Source organism: Panthera tigris, chromosome A3 (genome assembly GCF_018350195.1).
Source record: "Panthera tigris isolate Pti1 chromosome A3, P.tigris_Pti1_mat1.1, whole genome shotgun sequence".
Lineage (NCBI taxonomy): Eukaryota > Metazoa > Chordata > Mammalia > Carnivora > Felidae > Panthera > Panthera tigris.
This window is the reverse complement of record NC_056662.1, coordinates 12,461,615-12,468,677: the sequence shown is the minus strand read 5'-3', so window position 1 is coordinate 12,468,677 and position 7,063 is coordinate 12,461,615. Positions and strand designations below refer to the sequence as shown.

Genomic DNA, 7,063 nt, shown 5'->3' with positions numbered 1-7,063 from the left:
AGCTGCCTTCATTTCTCCATTTAATATTACACACCTCAAAGTCTGTGACAATTAGTGACTTGTTTAGATTTTCACAACTTGCTCTTTCCTCAGTGCCTTTGCCCTTGCTGTCACCTCTGCCTAGAAGGCTTTTTCTGTAGATTACTCCATGCCTGGTTCCTCCTCCTCCCGGGGTTCAACCCAGTTGCTAACTCCTCGGTTACCTCCACCATGTCTTCAGAACCCACTGCCATCTGCAATGATGTGTTTGAAATCTGTCTCCTCCACTGGAATGTAAGAGTGTGAGGACAGGAACCCTGGCTGTTTTATGACAATCTCACTTGCTAGAACATAGTAACAGATGCAAAGCAGGCACTCGCTAAAGTGTTGGTGAAAGTGCAGGATTTTTTTTGAAGTTAATTTATTTTGAGAGAGAGAGAGAGAGAGAGCGCACAAGCAGGGAGGGGTAGTGAGAAGGAGAGACAATCCCAAGCAGGGCTGGATGCGGGGGCTCAAACTGATGAACCAAGAGATCATGACCTGAGCCAGATGCTCAACTGACTGAGCCATCCAGGCACCCCAAGGAATTTTTTTCATGGAAATTCTAGAATTCTCACAGGACACTTCACAAACTCAAGAGAATTGGGTCATTTCCTTGGCTTTCCTGGGTTGCTGGCATTCCACTCTCCATTTTCCTTCCTCAGCTTGAAGAGGAAGCTGGCCCACCCAAAGGCCCATTTCCTCTCCATACCTGCTATGATGGAAATCAGCTCTAGGCACTGCTTCCCTCTGAGAGAGTTCTGGAAGGTGCTCAGTCCTCAACTCCAAAGGCCACAGGTACCCAAAGGGCTCTGGTTTGAAGCTCCGTATTCCCTGGACTCTTCCCCCTCCACCAAAGGATAAGAGAAAGAGAACTTCACTCCTCCTGTCAGGTTTCCCCACCGATCATTTTATATGCTCTTTCCATGTCACCTATTGTTGTTTTCATTATTGAGATAGCACCTAGCAGCAGATTAATAACAGTAATAATGATCATTTATTGGATTCTGAGCGTGCCAGGCATTTGCCCTGCACACGTCATCTCCTTAGACTGTCACAACCACTGCCTAAGGTAGGTGTCGTTACCATCATCACGCTCTGCTTTTTATACAAGGGTACCTGGGGCTCAGAGAGGTCAAAGAACTCATCTAAGGCAACACAGCTAGATTCAAAGCCCTGCAGTCTGGCTCTAGAGCCTGCCTCTTAAACGCTGTCCCACACCACCTCTTGGTGCTGGAGAGCCATGAGCTCCTGGCCCCATCCCTCCAGGCACTGCATCCTTGATGCTGTCTTCGGTCTGTCTCCAAGGACGGATCTCACACAGGGAGGACTGTGTTGATGTACAGGGTATAGCAGACATTCAGAAGTAGGTGATGTAGGGCACTGGCCCCCTTCGGCAGAAAGCACAGCACACTGCTGACATCTGTGGCTCTGGGGCAGACATACAGATGTGGCCTTGCATCCGGTAAGTGTAAATATTTAAAAGTTGGGGTGCCTGGGTGGCTCAGTGGGTTAAGCTTCCAGCTTCGGCTTGATCATGAGGTCACGATCTCATGGCTTGTGAGTTCAAGCCCCACGTCCGGCTTTCTGCTGTCAGCACAGAGCCCACTTCACATCCTCTGTCCGCCACCCCCCTCAAAAATAAATAAACATTAAAACTAAACTAAACTAAACTAAAAAATATTTAAAAGTTATATGTCAAGATAGTAAGTGTTCAAAAACACACATTCCATCTTCCTTCCTTGACAAGCAACACCTTTGCAGAACCTGGAAGCCCAGGTTCAAAGATGGAATTCTACAAAAAAAAAAAAAAAAAAGATGGACTTCTCCGGCTCAGGCTTCCATGTCAGAACACAGCAACATGGGGAGAATCAGCCCTCGTCCTGCACCCTTTCTCTTCCCACCCCAGGCTTCAACCTGTACCACGAGGCTTTGAATGTGTGTGCGAGGATACGCAGCTCTGTCCAAACCCCCTGCAAACACATCCGTCCACAAGTCCCACTGCCAGTTTAGGGATGCTCACAGCTGCTGTGTCTCAGCTCTCAGGAGCCACCCAGGCAAGAGGTTTCCACAGACCCTGGAAGAGGGCTTGGGGCCTGTCGGTGGAGAATTCCAGGGTCCTGTGTCACTGGAACGAGGTCTGAAAGGAGGTGGTACGGGTTCCGGGTGAGCACACCCACTTGGAGCAGGGCCCCCTCCTCACCTGTGGGAGCTGGGGCAGGACCAGAATGGCACCTTTTAAAGCACAGGGGCCAAGGCAAGCATCCAAAGGCCTGTCCAGGTCTCAAGCGGTACCATCTGGGAAAGGCAGGACTGGGGACAACGGGAGGACATCAAACATACATTGCCGCCCGGTCACAGGATGGGCATAAGACCTAACACTGTTTGGACGGTTGCTGTTTTTCAGGTGCTTCTCCACGGGCCTCACCTATCCTGTCTCTTTCATCCTCCTGCCTACCCTGTGAGGCCAGTTCCTATTACTATCACTACTGTAGAGACTAGACAGCTCAATTACAAGTAACGTGCCCGCTGTCATGCAGATGGCATTAAGTCAAGTCCATGGGTAGTCAAGTCCATGCTCGTAACTAGTGTGACACAAGATCAAAGAAGAGTGACAGTAAAGGGCTGGTAAAAGATGTGTCAAGACATGTTAATTCTATCTCAATGAAGCCGGGGGGATGAAAAGATACGCCAGGAAATTGTTAACCAAAAGAAAGCAAGTCTAATAATATTGATGTCAGACAAGATAGAATTGGAAGAGGAAAGGTCTGAACAGGCCAAAGAGGAATATTGCGCATTGTGAGATGGTCGATAGACTTCAACATCTGGAAGAAATGGCAGGAACCTTATCTGCCTAACAGCTTTACAACATACAACAAAAGACCAGTGAATACACTTTAACAATGACGATGCCAGAATCACGGTGGGAGACCAATAAATGAGCCTCTCAGAGAACATCTGATAAAGCAAAATTAAAAGTAAGGACATAGAAGGGCGCCTGGGTGGCTCAGTCGGTTAAGCGTCCGACTTCAGCTCAGGTCACGATTTCGTGGTCCGCGAGTTCAAGCCCCGCATCGGGCTCTGGGCTGATGGCTCAGAGCCTGGAGCCTGCTTCCGATTCTGTGTCTCCCTCTCTCTCTGCCCTTCCCCCGTTCATGCTCTGTCTCTCTCTGTCTCAAAAATAAATAAACGTTAAAAAAAATTTTTTTTAAAAAGTAAGGACAGAGAACACAATGCAGATTCCCAGGGGAGTCTTCAGGTATCACCCATGGAGGCTGGAGGACACACCAACCTTTTACTGTGCCCCTCACCTGCACGGTTCTTCTCGCGGCTGCAAGGAGCAAAGGGAGTGGGCACCACTAGAGTTGTATCCACAGACACGGGAACCTTGGCACGCTTCAGGGCTTTCTGCAGAAACTGGCAGAGATGCTGGACGACACAGGACTCCAGCCAGCTGTTAAATCATCAGGATTCTCCTCACCAGGACTGGAAGACAATGTTTGTCCAGGAAAGCAGATACGTATGATTGATTGCTTGTCCTGTTGCTGTAATGGTAAAAATACATCTTTTCCACCAATGTCCCAGTAACTTACATCTTTCTCAGTGGACTTTATTTATATAGGGTATTTCATTCAGCATTCAACAAATGCTTATTTAGCAGGTGTTGTGTGCTAGGTGCTCGGGGGTACAGCTGTAAATAAGATAAATGACGTCCTTTGTTTTAAAGCTTATTTCTTTATTTTAGAGACAGGGAGAGAGAGAGCCCCAAGTGGGCTCCAAGCTGTCAGCACAAAGTCCGATCCAGGGCTTGATCTCACAAACCGTGAGATCATGATCTGAACCAAGATCAAAAATCAGACACTTGGGGTGCCTGGGTGGCTCAGTCGGTTAAGCGTCCAACTTGGGTTCAGGTCATGATCTCACGGTTTGTGGGTTCAAGCCCTGTGTCGGGATCTGCACTGACAGTGCAGAGCCTGCTTGCAATTCTCTCTCTCTCCCTCTCTGTCTCTGCCCCTCCCTGACTTGCACTTTCTCTCTCAAAATAAAATAAATAACCTTAAAAAAAAAAAAAAAAAGAGTCTGACACCTAACTGACTGAGACATCCAGGTGCCCCAAGGTACTTTTTTTAATAGAATCCTTAAGCTAATGATGAGGGGAACAATAAACAAAGAGACAAGCACAAAGAGTGATAAATGCTATGAAGAAAACAGAAAGATATGAGGCTAGGGTTGCCAGATAAAATTCAGGGCACCTGAGTCGATGTGAATTTCAGATAAACAATGTATAATCTTTTAGTATAAGTACGTCCCATGCAATATTTACACTAAAAAAATCATGCACTGCTTTTCTGAGATTCACATTGAACTGGGTGTCCTGTATTTTGCTTGCTAAATCTGGCAAACCTAAATGTCGAGTTACTGGGTGTGGACAGTGGGCAATTTCAGACAGGATGGTGACATTTGAGTTGGAATCTGAATGTACAGAGATGAGTCAGTTTTTCAGGGGTCTAGAAGAGCATTCCAGGCAGAGGGAAGAGCAGCTACAAACACTCTGAGGTGGGAGAAAGCTTGGATCTTGGAAGAACAAAAAGGAAGGTGAGGTGGCTACATTGAGTGAGGGTGGAGAGGAGGAGGAAGGAAGGTGATGAGGTCAGGCAGGTTGGCAGGGGCCAGATCTTGCAGCGTTTGTGGGCTGTGATAAGAGATGTTGAGCAATTTCACAAAAACTTACATCATTCACTCAAACAGAGCATTTTTTTTTTTTTTACATTTTATCTCAGGAATTGCTTTTACATGTTCATAGGCAGGGTGCTATCAAAGATAAACAAAGCTGGACATTGTTAAAACAGTAAAAACAGATTTTATTCAGTAACTACTGACAGTAGGGGAAAGAGCGGATTCCGACTGTGCAGAGGTGATTGGGCGTTTTAAAGGAGAATGAGGGAGTGCGGGAGAGAGTGAGGGCACAGGTAAAAACTTACAAAGGGTTGGTCGGTGTAAATGTGATCAGGTTAGCTATGTCTGCTAGCTGGCAATTATCAAGGTTGCAGCCTCCCACAGAGACCAAGAGACCAAGGCCTTACCTTCCTGATGATTATATTTCAAAGGAACGGTTTTCAGGTCATTGAGAAAGACACTCCTAATTGCAACAGATACATATATATCTCAAAGAGACTGAAGAAGAATTCACAATTGTAAGCCCTTCTTAGTAAATGCTCTAAGATGGGGAGCCTGGGTGATTCAGTCGTTTAAGCGATCAACTCTGGATTTCTGCTCTGGTCATGGTCTCATGGTTCATGAGACTGAGCCCCGTGTTGGGCTCTGCACTGGCAGCCCGAAGCCTGCTTGGGATTCTGTCTCCCTCCTTCTCTGCCCCTCCACTGCTCACGCTTTCTCTCTCTCTCAAAATTAATAAACTTAAAAAAAAAAAAGTAAATGTTCTAAGAAAGTGAGGGCCTATCCTTAGGTGTTGGGCTAGAACAAACACAAACAGTAAATTCTCCTGGCAGCATTGAGTTTTCTCAAGCAGTTATGGGGTGGGGGGGGGGGGGGGAAGAGGGAGACACTGGGGTCATACTAAGGTCATGGCTATATGCTGCTAGAAGCCAAGTTCAAGTTCGGTCATTTCTTGCCGCAGAGGTTTGGACAGAGTCATTACGTGGTGAGAGTTCTGCAATTCTCAGTGCCTATGTAATTCTGTGTTCTTATATTTGTTTCCTTGAATGATAACCAAATATGTGCCTTTCAGTCCCTGGAGGAGCAAACTAGCAATTGCAAGGGATGGGCTCTGAAAGAGCTGGGCCCGCTGGCAGCCAAAACTGAGGGCTGGGATTTCCATAAGTCCTCATTGCTTCCTGTCATTGTCACACTCAATGGATCATAAGATCCTGCAGGCCCTACCTCTACAGTATCTCCTGAAGCTGTCCACTTGTTTCCATATGCACCATTACTCACCTGAGTCTGGGCATCTCATCTCTCTCCTGGAGGCCTCCAGTCTCCCCTGCTTCAAGCTCTTCCCCCCATACAGTCCATTTCCACACAGCAACTGGTGGGCCTTTTAAAATATAGATTTGGGGGGCGCCTGGGTGGCTCAGTCGGTTAAGCGTCCGACTTCAGCTCAGGTCATGATCTCGCGGTCCGTGAGTTCGAGCCCCGCGTCGGGCTCTGTGCTGACAGCTCAGAGCCTGGAGCCTGCTTCCGATTCTTTGTCTCCTTCTCTCTCTGCCCCTCCCCCCGTTCATGCTTAAACAAACTTTAAAATAAATAAAATAAAATAAAATAAATAAAATAAAATAAAATAAAATAAAATAAATAAAATAAATAAAATAAAATAAAATAAAATAAAATAAAATAAAATAAAATAAAATAAAATAAAATAAAATATAGATTTGGTGGCCATCCTGTAGTGGATGCACATAAGGCACAGTCTAAAAAGGCTTATGAGCCCTACATCATCTGGCCCCTGCTGGCTTCTCTACCTTCCGCCTCCTGTTCCTCCGCGCTTCATTAAGCCCCAGCCTAGTTCACGCCTGATCTTCACACAGCTGTCTCCTTGTTGAAACTCAGGCCAAATGTCACTTGTTCAGAGGCCTTCTCTGACCATCCAATGACCTTCCAAGTCACTGCCTGTCATATCACCCTGTTTTAAATTTTCTTCTCATAGCGCTTATCAAGATCTGAAATTATTTTGTTTATTCCTTCTCTCGCTCTAAAACAGGCGCTCTGCGAGGGGGCAGAAAGTTCTCCGTCTAAGGCTATGGACAGGACTTTGAGCAGTTCGTTCAACAGTTATATGAGACCTACTACGTGCCTCACTGAAGCCCTACGTCAGACGAGGTCGCACTCCAGCTGCCCCTGGCCGAACCAGCGTCCATGGTGGGGGGGGGGGGGGGGGGGAAGGATGAGGATTGCGATGCCCGCGGCGGTGATCTAAGCCAAAGGGCATTGTCGCTTGTGACGTCAGCGCAAACACGGAGCGCGTCTCCATTGGTCTTTCGAGTTTGGGTGGGGCCCGAGCGCTCCTGGCCCCGCCCCCCCGCCTCTG

The 7,063-nt window shown here is 47.1% G+C and overlaps 1 long non-coding RNA gene across 1 annotated transcript; it reads right to left on the bottom strand.

Moving 5' to 3' along the window:
* Nucleotides 1-783: 783 nt before the first annotated feature.
* On the bottom strand, nucleotides 784-6,134 carry LOC122237168. Its single transcript, XR_006215386.1, has 3 exons — nucleotides 5,974-6,134; nucleotides 3,330-3,563; nucleotides 784-866 (listed from the first exon to the last, which is right to left on the bottom strand). It is a non-coding gene; the product is annotated as an uncharacterized LOC122237168 (long non-coding RNA).
* Between the last annotated feature and the right edge of the window lie 929 nt (nucleotides 6,135-7,063).